The 17,612-nt window shown below is 55.0% G+C and overlaps 1 long non-coding RNA gene across 5 annotated transcripts; it reads right to left on the bottom strand.

The window, feature by feature from the left end:
- Nucleotides 1-737: 737 nt before the first annotated feature.
- On the bottom strand, nt 738-12,835 carry LOC109693446 (uncharacterized). 5 transcript variants are annotated; one of them, XR_012440746.1, is made up of 6 exons: nt 12,504-12,810; nt 12,078-12,257; nt 10,341-10,421; nt 5,889-6,129; nt 2,859-3,120; nt 738-1,645 (listed from the first exon to the last, which is right to left on the bottom strand). It is a non-coding gene; the product is annotated as an uncharacterized lncRNA (long non-coding RNA). The 5 variants fall into 5 exon arrangements; XR_012440747.1 differs by lacking the exons at nt 738-1,645; nt 2,859-3,120 and adding an exon at nt 3,727-5,746 and having other exon boundaries at nt 12,456-12,585; nt 12,734-12,835; XR_012440748.1 differs by lacking the exons at nt 738-1,645; nt 2,859-3,120 and adding an exon at nt 3,727-5,746 and having other exon boundaries at nt 12,504-12,585; nt 12,734-12,835.
- Between the last annotated feature and the right edge of the window lie 4,777 nt (nt 12,836-17,612).

Here is a 17,612-nt window from a genome sequence, read left to right as displayed (position 1 = left end):
GAAAACTTTGCATAAATGTCAGATAACACCACATACCCTGTTTGGCAATTTACTCCACCTCCTTCCTCTTCTTGGCTGCATAGTATTCCACTGGTTGTTTGTATCCCAATAAATGGGCAGATTGTGCGCAGTTTTGTCCTCTAACCTCAGGCTGCAGAGAACAGGTTGGCCTTAGGGTCAGAGCAGGCATTGTTAACTGCTGTCAAGGGCTAGGGTTAGGCACAGGGAGGGGGAGGGGCTTCTGGGAGGCTCCGCCCCCTTTCCTTGGGAAAAGTAGGTTAAGGCCCTGCTAGAGCCAGAGCTGGTTGAAAGGAATGGCCTCAGGGAGAACGGAGCCCCAGGGAAACAACCCCCAGTCCCACAGGGAGGAAGCCCCTACCTAGCCACCTGGGGGCCCTCAGGGAACAGGAGACAGCCAGAGCTCCCCAGCTTCCTTTCTCGATGCGGTCTGTGATATCCTCCTCAACCCTTCCCCTCTCTAGTTGGCCCTGGAGCCTGCAATGGCACCTTGGTGGGGCCGGGTCTGGCTGGGGTCTAGGCCTGAGGGAGTGTGGACAGGACTCTGCTCTTACTGGGTCATTCGTACGTTCCCAGGGGGCTCAACTCCAACTGCTCAAAGCCTCAGTTTCCCAATCTGTAAATGGGGGTTTGGATAGGGCTTACCCACAAGTCTCCTGACGCACCACAAGGTCCTGGGGAAGGCTGTGGTCATCGTTGTCACTTTTATTATTGCTCCTACTACTGACATTTCCAAGCACCTGAGGTGCAAAAGACCTTCTCTCAGTTGGGTGTTGAAAGTAAGAGTCTGTGCTGGTGTGCGATGTGTGTGTGCATGTGTGTGTGCAAAGTGCCGTGTCCTTCTCTCACCACCCTCTGTACAGGTGCCCCTGTCCCCTGCCTGGCACTCTGTCCTGCTATCTCACGCCCCTGGACTATGTCCCTCTTCTTGAGAATCTCTGTCAAGGACAGAGTGTGCGGCCATGTGACCTGCCTAGTAGGGCTCTAACCACTGCCCCATCTGGCCCCACCTGGTCCCCTTGAATGCATGTCTGTTTGGGGCCTTGGTGTCCAGCCCTCCCTTGCTGGGTTTGTCACCCCTTACTATATGACCTTAACCTCCTTGGGCCTCAGTTTCCCCATCTGTAAAATGAGAATAATTTTAAAAAGGGCCTAAGATTGAGCCCCTCCCCTCCCCCACTGACACAAATGGGAACACGCAGCAGCAGAGGACTGAGGAATGCCCTCCCCTCCCCAGGCACTTGGAGTGGGGGCAGGGGGGGTGCTGTCGGGGGAGGAGTGCACCAAGAGCAGCTGGCTCTACCTCCTGGCCTTCTGGCCTCCTGGCCTCCTGGCCTCCCTGGCATTCAGCCTAGACTCACAGGGGAGGGGGCGATGCGGGGCCGAGCTTGAGGGTGGATGTGATCTTCAACACCTGGCAGGTGTGCGGCCATGTGGCTGCCTCCATGCGCTCCCCCACACGCAGACAAGAACCCGCTAAGCGTGTGCACCCCACATTCTCTTCTCTCTCACGGCCTTTGAGAAAGTGCTGGAATGAGAAGTCCCCACGCCCGCGTGGACCTCCAGGGTGTTCACACAGCATGCTCAGAGACTTTCTCTTCTCCCTTCCAGGCCTCAGTCTTCTCACCTGTATAACGGAACCACAGTGAGCCGTCCCTGAGCCAAGGGTGTGAAGCTGCCCCCGAGGCCCTGCACAGGTAAACCTGGGCCCGGGGTAACTACGGTGGAAGATGGTGCACTGTTCCCAGTAATTCCCTGAAAAGGTGATGCCTCCCTGTCCTGGGCTCCACACCCTCTGACATCACATTTGCCCACGAGACTTGCTCCAACCAATGAAATGTGAGTAGAGGGACTGTGTGGCAGTGCCCAGCGGAAGCGGCCAGCCCTCTGGTCCTTTCTTTTGGGTAGACATGTTCTCTGTAGGGTCTCTGCCTTTAGCCTGGATCCCTGAATAAAGATGGCCTGTGAAGCAGAGTGGTGGGCAGAATGGCAGCCAAACTGTCACCTAAATGCAAGTAAACCTTTACCACGGTAATCTGCTGACATTCAGGGGATGTTTGTTATGCAGTATAGCCTAGCAAAAGCTGACCAATACAGAAACTGGTACCTAGAAACAGTGGGTTACAACAACAAGTACACATCAAGGACTCTAGGGCAGGTGACAGGTGACAAGGAAACAGTTACTGAAGGCAGGAAAGATGGGAACTCATGCTCTGCAGTGGGAAGTACTTGGTAAGCCTCTTGGCTATGATACGTGCAAGGCGGGTACTTGTGGCTTTAGCTACAGAGCTTGGGAACAGAAACATCCAGCATGCGTGGTTGTCCTTTATTGCATGCTATGGGTTGTTGTTCCCTCCACGAAATCACCGTCAGCATATCACAACACGGCCTGATTTGGAGACACGGTCTTAAAAGAGGTGAGTAAACTGCAATGAAGTCACATGGGCCAGCCCTAACCCAATAGGATTGGAGTCCTTTTTGGTTTGGGCTGAACTGGGATTTAAACTCAGGGTCTTGCACTTGCTAGGGAAGTGCTCTGCCATGTGAGCTGTGCCCCCAGCCATTTTTGTGTTGGTTATCTTTCAGATAGGGTCTCGAATTTATGCCCTGTCTGGCCTTGGATCCTGATCCTCCTGTTTACCCTTCCTGGGTAGCTGGGATGACAGGTGTGCACCACCACGCTCAGCTTTTTATTGGTCTTGCAAACTTTTTGCCTAAGCAAAAAGTTTGAACTGCGATCCTCCTAATCTTTGCCACCCCAGAAGCTAGGATTATAGACATGAGCCACTGTACCTGGCTTCATTGGGATCCTTACAGGAAGAGGAAACCTGGACATACACCTGTGCTGAGGAAGATGTGAAGACACAGGAGCAAGGCCTGGAACACGTCTGTCCCTCTCAGCACTAACACGGCCTGCTGACACCTGGTTTTGGCATTCCAGCCTCCAAAACTGTAGCAGTGAGTTTCTGCTGTGGGTGCTGCCAGATCTGCAGTGCCTTGCTCAGCACACTCTCCGCTGTGTTTCCTAAGGGCTTGAGCTGCTTCTAAGCAAGGAGGAAAGGGAGGAGGAGACCCAGAAATTCTGATGCAGCTGCTTCTTTCCTGTGCGCGATGAAAGAGAAACATCAGCACTCCTGTGCCTCCAGCTGGGCAAGCACCTTGTCCCACTGGAAGAGGGTAGGGCCACCGACCCTCACCCCGAAGTTCACCATCCAGACAACTGCGGTGAGAGGCCCCACCAGGTTTGTGGAATCCTGCACTTTGTGTGACAAGGAGGCAAAACAGACAGCCCCTGCCCTGCTGGCAGTCAGTTGCTTCTACAAAATTCAAGCGATAAGTGACATTTTAGCAAAACTTCTGACATATTTGCGTTTGGAACACATGATAGGATCTTGGAGCGGATAAGAGTTTTAAATTTAACTTTGTCTATGTCCCCAGAAATGTATTGTTGAAGAAGCCTAATTCTGAACGCTAAGCTTTCTGTAGGGCCTCTAATCCATGGACAGACAATAAAGAATATCCTAGACTCAAGTAAAAAAACAAGAGAGCTAAAGAACTAAGACACTGTCTGTGCGAGGGTCCAGCTAGGACTCTGTCTACGGTAAAGGGCGTGCCAGGGGTGGCCACCACACCCCTTGTTGAAACCTCCATTGGGGTGGGAGTGCAGCTCAGAGGTAGGGTGCTCACCTGGCATGCACAAGGGCCTGGGTTCAATCCCCAGCACCGCAAAAAAAAAAAAAAAAGGAAGAAAAACCTCTGAGAAGCTCAAGTTCCCAAAAGTTAAGTCCCAAAAAGCTTGGGTGTTTCTTTAGTAAGTTGCTGATGGAAACAGAAGGAAGCTGACTGAGCTGGGAGTGAACTCAGTGCAGAGGGCCCTGTCCAAACTGTGGCCACCTATGGTTTTTGTCTTCTGAACTGCCTCTTGGCCCCAACAGGCAGAGGATGGGCCACAAAAACTGTGCAGTCCCCAGCAGACCTCTTCTCCAGGGTCCCCATCCAATGAATGTGTCTGGGGGTTAATAGAGAAGGATGACCTCCCAGAGGAGGTCCCAAGGGTCATGGAGAACAGGAGCCCGAGGAGCAGTCAGAGCTCCCCAGTTCCTTGGCTTTGCGGGGTGGACAGATGTCACCACCTGCCACCTGCCCTTCGCCATTCTTGGGTTGTCTGGTTCTGACCCGCAGTGCATGGACCTGTGCCTGAGATGCCGGGCCGCCGTAATGGATTTCCCAGATCTGGAAGCTTCAATCTCTTCTGCCAGTTCCAGAGGCCGGAAGTCCAAGATCAAGGTGTCCCCAGGGTGGGTCTCTACTGAGGCCTCTCACAGGCTTACAGACAGCCACTTCCTCACTGTGTCCTCACAACTACTTTGTTTTATTTTTGGTGGGCGCGCAGGCCTGCTGTCTCTCTCTGTCCAAATTTCTTCTTACAAAGACACCAGTCTTCCTGGCTTAGGTTCAGCCTAACAGCCTCATTTTAACCTACTCACCTGTCACCTTGTCACCTAATGAGTTACATTCTGGGTACCAGGGTCTAGGGCTTTGACATACAAACGTGGGCATCTCTTAGAACCTAATAGTGTTTGAGACCAGAAACACCCCACGGGTCTCCCACGGGTCACTGGCAGGGTGCTTGTTTAGCAGGTGGCTGGGCTGAAAGGCCACATAGGTGATCTTCATGTATCTGGCACACAGGTGCTCTGTCTCAGGCCTCTTGGCTCTCCCAGCTTCTCCACACTATGGCGGGTTTCCTCATGGGAAATCACACGGCATGGATTCTTCTATGTCCTGCTGTGTGGAGCCAGGCCTGGGTCAGCCCAGATCGAAAGGAAGGGGAGCCCCATGTCTGGATGGGAGGAATGACCAAGAGTTTACAGCCATCTGTAATTCAGCACATCTGTGCAAGAGACAGGTGTCAACACATTCTCCCAAGATGGCAGGCAGCAGTAGACTGTCATTGTTCCCCATTACTGGCTGTCCTCCCAGTGAGAATCAGCCATTACCATGTGATACCCGGGCAGGGGGTGCCTGTCCTCCATCAGGCTGGGCCCTGGACGTGCCTCAGCCAGTGAATCAGAGCGGAAGTCAGCAGGCTGTTCAAAGGAGAAGCTTCAAGAGCATCACGTGGGCGGCAGCCTGCTTCCTTTCCCTCTGAGAGGAACAGCACGGTCCAGAAAAGGGCCTTAGCCAGCCGCCCTGTTCTGCAGAATACAAAGCCATCTTTACAAGCCTTTCTGTTTCCACACATTGCTCCGTTCTCCAATTTTAAAGCCCTAAATTCATTCTTTTTTATTTTTTATTTTTCTGGAAGTAACCTCCAGGCCACAGGACTCGCCGACTGCAGAGTGGTCACCACAGCTGTCCCTTTGGCCCCAGGTATACTGGGTACCAGTGTAGTCGGGCTCTGCAGGTGTGTGCAGGCTGTCTGCCAAGTCCCAGTCCCAGGCTGAGGCCTGACCTCAGGACTCCTCTTAGCCATCACCTGGAAATATCACCTGTGCCTCAGAGAGGTTAAGCGACTTGCCCCATGGCACTCAGCAAATAGTGGCAGAGGCAAGATTTGAACGAGGGCTTCCATGCTCCAAAACTCTTAGCCGCTGAGCTCCGCGCCTCCCACGTGACTGGTATTTGTTGAGTAGACAATGTTCTCGGTGGCCCTTTGGAAACCCAAGGGTCTGGATGCAGTCACAGAGGCAGTCCATTCTTGAAGATTGACTAAAAGCCATGGAAACTGGAGGGGATAGGAGGACACAGCACCTGGGACTCGCTCCCTCTGCCTCCCCAGCCCTCCAAGGAGAACCTGAGTGATCATGCTGAGCTAATCTCAGTGACACTGACGTGTGAGTGACACTCAGTGAGATTGGGATACCCACCAGCCTCCAGAGCCTTCCGCTCCCAGGGTATGACAAAGTCAGAGCTGTCCTTCTTCCCACTGTACTGATGAGGAAATTGAGGCACCAAGTAAGGAAAGTCCACATCTCTCAAACAGTCTGCAGGGCAGGAACTGTAAGAACATGTTTTCCAAGCCAGGCATGATGGTACGTGCCTGTAATCCCAGCTCTCAGGTAGCTGAAGCAGGAAGGTCCCGAATTCGAGGCCAGCCTGAGCTATACTCTGGTTCAAAAAAAAAAAAACAAAAAAACAAAACAGCTGGGAGTGTGGCTCAAGTGGTAAAGCATCTGCCTAGCAAGTGTAAGGCCCTGGGTTCAAACCCCAGTAGCACAAAACCAAACAAACAAAAAACCTAAAACAATAGCAACAAAAACCCCCAAGAATGTGTTTCCCAGGCTGACCCAGTGGCAGAGCACTTACCTAGCATTCAGGATGCCTGGGTTCCATCCCCAGCACTGCAAACCAGTTTTTAAAAAACAAAATATGATTTTTAATCTCCCAGGAGGGAGACACTTACAACACACAGTCACACCGCAGGTAGGCAGTGACATGTCTTGGTGACAGTTCCTAAATGCTGATTCTCTGTTTCCACACCTATCTTGGTCAACAGTGTGGGGACTAGCACCAATCCTTGGTCCACACTTTGGTAGTACAGGGTCAGGTGGCTCATCAAACGTCACAGCTGGGGTTTGACTTGGACCCTGGCTCCAGAGCCCGGGCCTCCAGCCCCTGGCTGCACCTGGAGTGGGGGCGGGAAGAGTCTGGCCCTTGTATATTTTATAAACTAAATATCCCAGAAAGAAGACAAGGCAGCTGGTAGAGCCATTGCTGGGGGTCAGGAATTCACTCCAGTTACTTTTGGAGGAGGATTTAAATCACTGGGGCCTTGCTTTGATCTGGGGCATTCTAGCAGGAGCCTCCATCCCAAAGAACTGAACCAGCACTCGAAGTGCCTGCTCTGTGAATTTCTGGGGAGCTAAGGTCGTCCCTACCTGTCCATTGTGAGAAAGGCCCAGGCTCACACAGTAGTCTTAGAGGGATCACCAGGCGGGGATCAGCCCCTCAGAATATGGAGGGGGCAGAAAGGGGGGTTTGTTATCTCCATCTTTCTCAATACTGCAATCACGATGAGGTTCCTTTGGTGAAGATACAGTCCTGCTTTGTTTACCTCATTGTGGGAGAGGACACTGGCAAACAGAAGGTGCTCAATATGTGTGTGGGTTACATGTCTCCCAGGAGGAAGAAGGAAGGTAGGTCTCTCCAAGAGGGCCCCTTTACTTTTTTCATTTTTGTAGGTACTGGGGTTTGAACTCACCCTCGCTAGGCAGGTGCTCTACCACTTGAGCCCACAGCCCTAATCGTTTATGCTTTAGTTATTTTTCAGGTAGGGTCTAGCAGTTATCCAGCCTTGGACCACAATCCTCCTACCTATGCCTACTGCATAGCTGGGATTATAGCAGTGAGCGACTATGCCCAGCCCTCCTTTGTGGCGGGTGCCACTGTCCTTCATTAGGAAGCCCATTGTGGGCCAGGCTGGGGACTGACACCCTTCAAGTAGTGTGGGAGTCTGTGACAGCCACATTGGCTCTTGAATGTCTGGTCTGCACCGTATCCAGGGGATCCTGGGGTGCAGCAGAGCACAGAGCATAGCCTCTGGCCCATGGAGGACAAAGCCGGACCTGCAGCTTGCATCTGGGTTCACACGCACAGCCTGGCCTGCCTCTTCCCCATCACCCACTGCTCCCTCAGGGCACCCTGGGGTCTCTCAGGACGAGCACAGGGTTGAAGCCACAGTTTAGTGGCGATCCCTCCTTACTTCTGCCTCTGGTCTTTCTAGCTGCCTCAGCTCCAGCTCAAGGTCAGGGAACAGATAAACCCTTTTCCTGGAGCCATCTCACCATGGAGAGGATGCCTCCAGCTAGAATACAATTCTGAGTCAGGGCCAGGGCTCTCTTTCCTGTGAATGTGAGGACAGGAAGGAAATTTTTGTGGCCATAAAATGAGTAAAAATGTTTTGTAGGCAGAGAAGAGGCTGAGCAGTTGGTTTTGGTCTAAGGCACAAACACCAAATGGAAATGGTCAGCCCTGGGAAGGGAGTGTGGGGGTACTAGAATATTCTTGTAGCTATAACAATATTTTTCCTTCCTAGGGGGGGCTGACCAGATATTGGCCCTGGTGTGGAGGGCATGGAATCACCCCTGGCTCACAGTGACAGAACATCGTGGGGTCTAAGTGGAGTCACAGGCAGAGGCGTGAGCAGGGGGTTGAAGGCACAGGACTTTTCTAGGCTTTTGGCCAAGACGGTCCAGCAGTTGGAGCCAGGAGCGTGGCTTTGGAGATGCGGTATGCACAGAATGAACTTGGTGGATCTCCTACCTTAGAGGGGTGAGCCCAGAGCCCCAAGAAGTCAACATCGGGCAGCCTGGGCAAGGTGACACAGATAATGGCGGGGAATTAAGATCTTATCCAAAGGACAATGGAGAGCCATGAAAGGGTGAAGTAGAGAGCAGAGTGGTCACGGTTATATTTCAGGAAGTCCCTTCTGGCTGCACTGGGTACATAGCCTGGAGCCAAGCAAGAGGCAGCGATGGGCATATGTGAAGTAGAATGGAAGTGGAGTCAACAGACTGGGTGATTGCTGGATGCAGTTCAGGAGTTGGAGACAGAGGAAGGGATGAAGATGACACCCAAGTCCCCAAGAGGAGAGGGCATGGTTTTGGAGGAATACATGTTTTTTGTCTCTTGGATACGTTGAACTTTGGACCGGTTCCATTGGGCAGACGTAGACAGAGAGTACAGCCTTGGCCCAAAGAAGCCAGAGAGGGGGCCCTATAGGGCTCTGTGGGGGACCTTGGAGGCCCAAGGGAGACCCTGTGGGAGCTGAGTGGAACCTGTTTGAGGGGTCAGTGGGAGACAGCTGGAGGGTGGGAGATGGCCTTCTGTAGCTTCCACTGTCCCTCCCTGCATCCCTGATGCCCCTAGATCTGGTGGGCTTACCCTATCACCCACTCTGCCCAGGGGCAGCATGGGGAGGTATTAGGGTGGGTGGATGAATGGACGAATGGGTGGGGTCTGGAAGACGGGGAGATGGGTGAGGGTGGGGGATAGCTGGGTGGATGGATGGGAGAGCAGAAGGGAGACAGGCAAGTGGAAGAGCACCGAAGGGGCAGATTGGAGCGGTGATGGGCAGGTGGGTGAGCGGGGAGGCAGATGGATGGTGGGGTGGAGGAGCAGGCAGAAAGGCAACTGATGAAATGGGAGACAAGGTTGACTCAGCACATGGAAGTTTGCAGAAGGCCGATGGTGCCCAGGGAGAGGCTCCTGTGCCCTGCCCCTTCCTCTGCCCCTGTTCCTCAGGGCACTCTCCTTCCTACTTGGAACACGATCCAGCTCTAGGCGCTGAGCCAGAGCTGTGCCTTCCAGAACCCTTTTCCACCTTCCACCTCGCTCCATCCATCCGTAACTCTTCACCCTGTGATGGGGTTGCTGGGTGATGGCACTGGTGTCTGGGACCAAGTGGGAAGATCGAGTGGCCTCTGCACAGGTCATTTTCCTCCCATTTCCTTTCTTGCCTTCTGCCTTCCTCTCCTCTTCCTCTCCCTTTTTCCCTCCCTTCTTCTCCTCCCCTTTGCCTGTGTGCATCCAGCAGAGAGCAGGTACCCAGATGTGCTATGCCGGGCTGGAACCCCAGCTTTAACCAAGACCGGCTCCCAGCCCTGTTGTCCTTGCCCCAAAAGGCTCAGGCAGCCTGGGTCCCTGCCGCCTGGTGCCCACCCCACCCGGCTGCTCCGATTTTCAGCTCGGGTTTGATCGGCTGCCAGGATCTCCCAAATGTCAGCAGCCACGTTAGCATCTTTAAGAGAGCGCCCCGGGCAATGTTTAAGCGGGAGGCTGGGGCCCCATGCTGATGAGGGAGCTGAGCGCTCAGAGCTCCAAGCTGACAGCTCTGCCTGCCGCCTTCCCAGCAGCTCCCAAGCTTGCGTACCCCACACTTTGCGCCTGGGCAGAACCTGGACTTATTCTTAAACCCTGGGAAAGCAGGACTTTGCCAGTTGAGGCTGGCCCCTCCCAGCACCCCAAGAGGTCAGGGCAGAGCCTGTCTGGGGCACTGATAAATATTTGTTAATAGAATGAATTCAGGAACTTCCAAAGCACCCCTGAAGGAGAAGAATGCTGACTGGCACTGTCTCCCCATCACCTTGAGGGAAGACATTTAGGGTGGGGAAGCAAAGGCTCCAAACTTTGAAGTCAGACCCAACAGCCCAGGCTTGTGTATCAGATTTTCATGTGAGAGCTGTGTGACCTTGGGAAAGTTAGTGGCTTTCTCCCAGCCTCAGCTTTCTAGTCAGTGAAATGTGCACTGGAATTGAATGCCAGGGTAGGGAGTCGAGAGGATCCAGTATGACACAGAGGCTACGTGTTGTAGTACACACCTGTAATCCCAGTTACTCAGGAAGTAGAAGGAGGAAGATCCCAGTTGCAGGTCAATCCCAGAAAAGTTAGTGACACCCTCTCTGAAAAATAAAGCAAAAAGACTGGGGGCATGGCTCAAGTGGTGCAGTGCTTGCCCAGCAAGAATGAGGCCCTGAGTTCAATCCTCAGTGATGGGGGATGCCTGCTGCCTTGCCCTCTTTCCTCTACCCATGCCTCTCTGGGTCCCTTTGACATTTGATGGAGGAGAAAGATGGAAGGCTGTCACCTCTTGTGAAGCCTCCAGGATTCCCCTCCAGCCTTGGGTCAGAGACCATTACCCCATTTCTCATTTCTCATCAAACTTGTCTAGCTGAGTTGTATCTCAAGACTGGGCGTCTTTGGCCCAAACCATGGCAGCCTCTGCCGCCCAAGGCATGACCCCACCCTCTGGTGATTGGTGTCCCTTTGCAGGGTAGGAAGGCTCTGGGTGTGGGTTGGTGGCTTAGTCTTCTGTATTTTTGTGGCAATTTCTCTTGGGCCTGAAATACCTAGGTAGGGAAATGGATGACCCAGGAAAGGAAAGGATAAAGAGAAGCCAGAGGCCAGTTCCCACTGAGAAGAGGGGCAGCCTGGACCTCTAAGCTGGTGCTGTAGCCTCAGTGGGACCAGGTGGATCTGATGTGTCAAAGCAGGGGCAGGGATGGTGCACATCCACTGAGGAGACAGGATTGGCATCCAGCTCACAGAAGCACGTTCCAAACCAAGAGGTATAGGGATGAGGCTCAGAATGAATAAAAGAAGAATGGATGGATGGATGGCTATTGGACGGAAACATGGACAGATGAGTGATGGCTGACTGGATGGATGGACAGGTAAGTGGGTGAGTGGGTGGGGTGTTGGTATGATGGGTAGAGGATAAATGAGTGGATGGATGGATGGATGAGTGAATGCATATGTAGAGAGGAAGATGGATGGGTGAATGGGGTCATGGGTAGCAAGGTGGGTGAGTGAGTCAATGGGTTGGCTGTTGGATGGGCGGATGGATGAATGGATAGATGGATGAGCGGGTGGATGGATGGGTGGATGGGTGGGTAGATGGCTGTTCTTGCCATGTTATCTCAGTCCTGAACCAAACAGCCACCCTTGTTGTACAGCGAGGGTTCCTTGTGCTAAGAAGCCAGGTCACTTCCCTGGGGAAGGCCCCAGGGAGTCAGGAACCCTAGGGTACAGGCAGCCTTAGTCCCAGCTGCCAGCTGTGTGTGGTCACTTTGTGGCCGAAGGGTATTATATGCACTTTGGTGGAGACTCTCAGGGCCAGGGCTTCCTCTTAGCAGCCAGGTGACCCTGGAGCTACTTCATCTCTCTGAATCTTGGATTCCTCACTGGAGAAGATTGGGCCTGTTACCTGTAGGCTTTGTGGTGTGTGTCCCTGTCGCCAGCCACCTGGTTTGATTCCAGAAGGCTGGGTGATGTCAGCTGACAGGGAAAGCTGCAAGTGTTGACTGTTGACAACGTCCAGAGGCATTTTAGAGCCCACAGAGTGCTGAACTGGGGTCAAGGCCTAGCATGCCTCAGGGACCCCAGAGCCCCTGGCTGGCCCAAGGGTACCACAGGAGATTAGGCAGCCCAAATGACAGATATGTTAGGTCTGGTGCCCTTTTGGACCTGAGCTTAGGAGAGGTACCCGGTGGAGGGGGTGGGGACTGAAGGGCAAGGGTGGCAGCAATGCAAGGTCCCAGACCCTCAGTCCTACATACCTTTCTCTCTTTCCTCAGCTGCCACAGACTCTGGTTAAAATGGCACCTCCTCCATCTGTCTTCCCTCCTTCACTCTGTGGACTCGGCTGTGACTTGGGGACTGGCTTGTCTGGTAAACCAGGCTGGTGGGTCCCCAGGGCCAGTGAGTGATAGGCCTGGTGCTGGCACCCATCCTAGGCACTGGAGTAGAAGTGAGGTACTAGGAAAGGTTTGGCTGGAAATTGGCCAAGCCAGGTCCTACCATCCCCAGTCCCCTGGCTGCCCCAGCCTTCTACAGAGGCTTCCTCTGTTGTCAGCCCCTTCCCCACATCTCCAGCTCTGGCCCTCACATCCTCCTCCCCCTGCTTCTGCTATGCTAAAAGAATTTCCAGTCCATACCTGGTGCTGACCAGGTGTTCTATGCCCTGGGGACCCATGCTTTACAACCTGAGGAACTGAGGCGGAGGGTCAGGCACGGGGAGAGCTGAGTGCACCCAGGTCTTTTCTTCCAGTCATCTCCTAGTCACAGCTGGGGGAAGGGCCAAGCCTTGAGTCCACAGACTGCGGTCCAGCCTCCCCACCATCCCCTCGGTTGCACCATCTGGGGAATGGGGAGGTCAGGGCCGCTGGTGAGCCCCAGAGCAGCCTGGGACTTGACTTTCTCTTAGTCCCCTCACCTCTCCAAGTGGAGGTAGAGGATGGGAGCGACCTGGAGGGGTTGGAGAAGAAGCTGTCCAGATCCGTTCCCTGGGCTTCCCCCCCACACCCCCGCCGCAGCCTCCCCTCCCCCGCCGTGGCGCTGCCAGCTGCCCCCTCCTCTCTCCCGCCTTCTGGCTGCCAGCTCCTCCCCGCAAAGCCCCCAGACCCCAGCTGCGGTGTTTTTACAGCTTTGACCAGCAGCTCAGCCTCCCCCTGCTCCTCCTCCCTCCCGCACCTCCCCTCCTTCCTCCCCTCCTCCTCTCCATCTCTCCCTCCTCCCCCCTCCCTCCCTTCTCCCCCTCCTCCCTCCTTCCCTCCCCCTCCATCCCCTCCCCTCTCCCTCCAGCCTCTCCGCTCCCCTCCCTCCCCTCCCTCCTCCCTCTCTCCGGGGGAAGAAAGGTCACCGAGCAGCTGATTACTCAGAGCTCAGTTGCTGTAGCAACCGGCGGGGGAAGTGGGACAGGCTGGCTTTGAGGACGCGCGAGGTCGGCCGCGGGCGGCTGGAGCCGGCGCGGGCCCCGGTGCGCGGGAGGCCGCCTGCAGCCGGGCTGTGCGCGCCGCGGGCCGGGCTCCGGGTTGCGGTTTTAATGAAGACTCCCGCAGCTCCCCCGCCCCGGCCGGTGTGCGAGGGGAGGGTCGCGCCTCCCGGGTTTGGCGGCTTCTCTCCGCTTCCCGGCTCCCCCTCCGCCTGCGTTCTGCCCGCTTCCTCCTTTCTCCCCCGAGCTGCAAGGGAGGCGCTGCTTCCCGGCGGGGCGCGACTGGCACACTCGCCAGGAGCCCAGTGCGACCCTCTGCTCCTCCTTGCCCCCTCCCCCAGCCGCTGTCACCGGCCTGGGAGACCCAGCCAGATACAAAGGTCGCAGAGGGCCTGGCCTGCGCTCCTTGGGCGCAGACTCCCCCCCTCCACTGTGCACCTGACCCTGAAGCCAGCAGCCGGTGCTCCAAGAGGCTTCCCCCACCCCCATCCCCAGCAGCCTCCGGAGCTAGGACAGCTAGGACAGCATCTAGCAGGTGTCGCTTGCAGTGAGGACCAGGGTTCCGATCGCCAGCCCCAGAGGGACCTTCTTCCATGGCTGGTCCCAAGTGAAATAGTGAGGCCACTCACTTAGCACCTTTTGGGGCTGGAGGTGTAACTCAGGGACAAAGCACTTGTCTAGGGTGGAGGCCCTGGGTTCCATCCTCAGTACCAGCAAAAAAACCAAAGGACTGGCGGAGGGCTCAAGAGGTAAAAGCACCTGCCTAGCAAGAGTGAGGCCCTGAGTTCAAACACTAGTACCACCAAAAAACAAAACAAAACAAAAAACCCACCATACATTGACCTACCCCGGAGCCAATCAACTCCTAGGCCTTTGTCCCAAAGAAAGGGAAAGTGGCACCCACACAGACTCAGATGTTCGCAACACCTTTTTAGAAAAGCAAACCCTGTAAACAACCCAGTGGCACCAGTTCCATGCCTCCCTGCAGGGGAGTGCAGCCCAGAACAGAGAAAGGAACCCTGGAGCACCACCAGGGAGGAGTCCCCAAAGCAAGGAAGCCAGGGAAAGGAACACACCAAGGGTCACATCCCTGGTCTCCCGTTTTCAGAAAACTCCAAAACCACAACGGAATCTGGGAAGCAGACAGTAGCACAGGAGTTGCCTGTGACATTGGGGGCTGGAAGGGTGACAGAGGGACTCCAGGTAGCTGCTGGGGCAGGGTGGGTTTGTCCCTTGACTTGATGACAGTGATAGTTTTATGGTATGGACATGTGCCACCCTCATTAAACTGTAATTTAAACATTGTCGTCACTGAGTGCCCTGGATACCTCAATCAATTGGAAAAACGAATTCCTTCTCTCACTGACTAAACAACACAGGGTAGGTCCTCACTTCTCCAGGCCTCACATGAAGGTGACATTAGGAGGGAACCAAGCTGGTGTCTCATACCTGTAATCTTAGCTATTTGGGAGGCTGAGATCTGGAGGATTGAGGTTCGTGGCTAGCCCGAGCAAATAGTTCACGAGACCCCCATCTCCAAAATAATCAGAGCAAAATGGACTGGAGGCGTTGATCAAGGGACAGAGGGCCAGCTTTGCAAGTACAAAGCCCTGAGTTCAATCCCCGGTCTCACCAAAAAAAAAAAAAAGATTGTTGACACAAGACACTCGACTCGTGCCAAGTAAACAGTGGGTGCCCATTCAGGACAGAGAAGAACAGGATTGTGGCACCTGCCTGTCCCTCGCTGGGCTGTAAAATGTGTCCTGCTTTACACTGTCCTGATACACTCACTCATGGCTTAGAAATGACCAAAGCAGTCCCTGCTCCATGCCAGGCCTGGCCACTTCCTGGGCCAATAAGGGAGAATTGGGCCCTATTTGCATCCTCATGGGTACCTACTCTGACCCGGCATGGGGAAGAGAGGTCCAGGCATGTGCAAAGGGCCTGTGGCTGGTGGGGATGTGGGACCTCCCAGGATCCACAGGCAGAGTCTTTGTGGCTAAAACAGAGGCATTAAGGAGGTCACAGACAAGCCATGTCATGTGATATGACATGGGCCAAGCTGGAGGTGACAATCTGGAGCCTGTGCAGCTGTGACTTCCCTGCTCACACATCATGCCATTCACTTCTTCTGGGCCTCAGAGTTCCCATCTGGCAAGTGGGGGTCGTGGTCCCTCTCAGGGCATGGCCCAGCGCTCAGTGATGGGGGCCCAGGTTTCCCCAACCCCTTTGTTTGTAGCTCACCCAGCCACCTGGGGCCTCCTGGGGGCAGCACCTGCAGCCCCGCCCCTCTGAGCCTCCACACCTGGCACACATCAGACACCCAGAAATACCTCCGGAGGCTGAGTGCATGGCCACGACAGGGGGGATGGAGGGACAAAGCAGGGCTTTCATGGGACAAGGAGCTGACTTCCTCTGTAGGGGGCAGGTGTGGGCCCCAGGTGTGCACAGCAGGTGCTCAGACCTCCTGCCCCGCCCCAGGCTTCAGTCTAAGACGTCAAGTTCAGCACAGTCATTGCCACTTTCCTGCTTTTCTGAGCCGTGGTTGGTTTTGCCCATTAACTGTGAACAGCTCAACCAGACAGACAGGTTTTCACCCTTTGCTCCAAGGGGCCATGGGGTTGACCTCAGACATTCCCACGAGGAGCAGGCCAGGGGGGGGCTCAGCCAGTCCGCACCTCATGCCAGAGTCAGGGCAGGCCTGGTCACACAGCGGTCATGAGGAGGACTGTCCCCTGGGGCTGGGCCAGGCAGCAGACACCTCCCCATTCCTTTCCTGTAGCAGAGCTGTGTGTGGGAGGGGAGGTAAAGACCTAAGTTGAGACCCAGAAGCCTTTGCAGGAACAGAGGGCTCTGGTCATCCTGCCATTACCCCCTTAAAAGTCCCGTGGAGCCATGGGAGGGGAGACAGGGCTGGGATGGGGGAGCTTGAAGCCACCATCCTGACCTCACTGGCCCCAGGAGCCTGTGGGAGCTAGGAGGAGACCTTTGACCCAACCTATTGTCAGGCAAGGGGGCAGAAAAAGCCTCCAGGAGAGGAGGTCTGGCCTGAGACCTAAAACTTGAGTAGGAAGCAGTGGAGCAGAGAGTGTGCCATTGCTTCTGGCACCCAGCTCATGTAAGGGCCCAGTGGTGAGAATAAAGCAGAGCTAAGTCAAACAATCAAAAAGTGTTCAGTTTCAGAAAAGCAGGGCAAGTGGCACTGAGAGGTAGAGGTGAGTGTGGGTGGGGTCATTCCAGGCTCTTGAACATTTTATTTTCAATGTCTCACTGAGAGTAATGGGGAGCCATGGAAAGTTTTAGGCAGGGAGTGGCACATTCAGAAATATCTGTCTGTCCTGATGAAAAGGGATTGCAGGGGCAAAGGTAGATGCAGAAAGACCAGAGGCAGCTACTGTAGATGTCCAGAGATAAAGGGGGGTGGGGCAGGAGGCTGCACTAGGGTGGTAGAGGGGGATGGGCAAATTTGAAAAGACTTAGAGCGTAGATTTGACTGGACAAGTAGGTGAGGGAAAGGCGAGGGGTGGGCAATGCATGGATAGAGGTCATTGCTGCAGCCTGGCCTCCCGCGGGGCCTGGTTACCTCATAGTCCAGTCCTGTCCCTACAGCTGCCCTCTTTGGGTCCCCAGGGAGCCATTCTGGATGTAAATGCAGGGCTCTGGTGGGCAGAGGACCTGCAGGTAGACAGCTGGCAGTCCTGGGGCCCAAGTCCCAGGGCCCTGGGCATGGTCAGAAGCCAGGAGAGGGCAAAAGCCTCCGCTGTCTGCTCCCAGGATGGATCACCCAGGTGAAGCCCAGGAGCCTGGTGTTCCCTCTGCCTGGGCCCCCCATTCTCACTCCTTACATCATCTCCTCCTTGAGACAGACAGACTGCCAGACAGACCACCAGCCCCAGAGGGCCTGCGCAGCTGAGTCAACACTGCAGGGCTCCAGCCATCACGGGGAATGAGGATCAGTCAGGGCCCCTGTGGCCCTGGCTGGATCCTGCAGACTGTGGCTGGCTTCTCCCTCAGCCCAGGTCCTCCTCACCTCTCTGTTCCTTGCCTCCAAGAGCGAAGCTGTCTCAACTCCAGATCATTGGGACCCCTTATCCCACACCCAGCTGTAGCAGGTCCTATTGATGCTGCCACCAAATCTGTCCCCTCTGCCTCCCTATGGCCACCCCACTGTCCCGTCCCCATGGCCTCCCCAGCACAGCTTGACCAGCTCTCCCTGACCCTCACATCCTGGGGCCTCCTGCTTCCATCTCCCCTTCCCCAGCCCTCCTCTTGGGGAGGCTCACAGTCAGGGGGTGCACACAGCCCTGCCCCCATCACCCCGCCAAGGTCACCTCGAATAGCTGGCCCCTCACTCCTGCTCTTAAGAGCTGTTTCCTACACC

This window comes from Castor canadensis, chromosome 13 (assembly GCF_047511655.1).
Source record: "Castor canadensis chromosome 13, mCasCan1.hap1v2, whole genome shotgun sequence".
Classification (NCBI taxonomy): domain Eukaryota; kingdom Metazoa; phylum Chordata; class Mammalia; order Rodentia; family Castoridae; genus Castor; species Castor canadensis.
The sequence above is the reverse complement of the archived record's forward strand: the minus strand, read 5'-3'. Positions and strand labels throughout refer to the sequence as shown.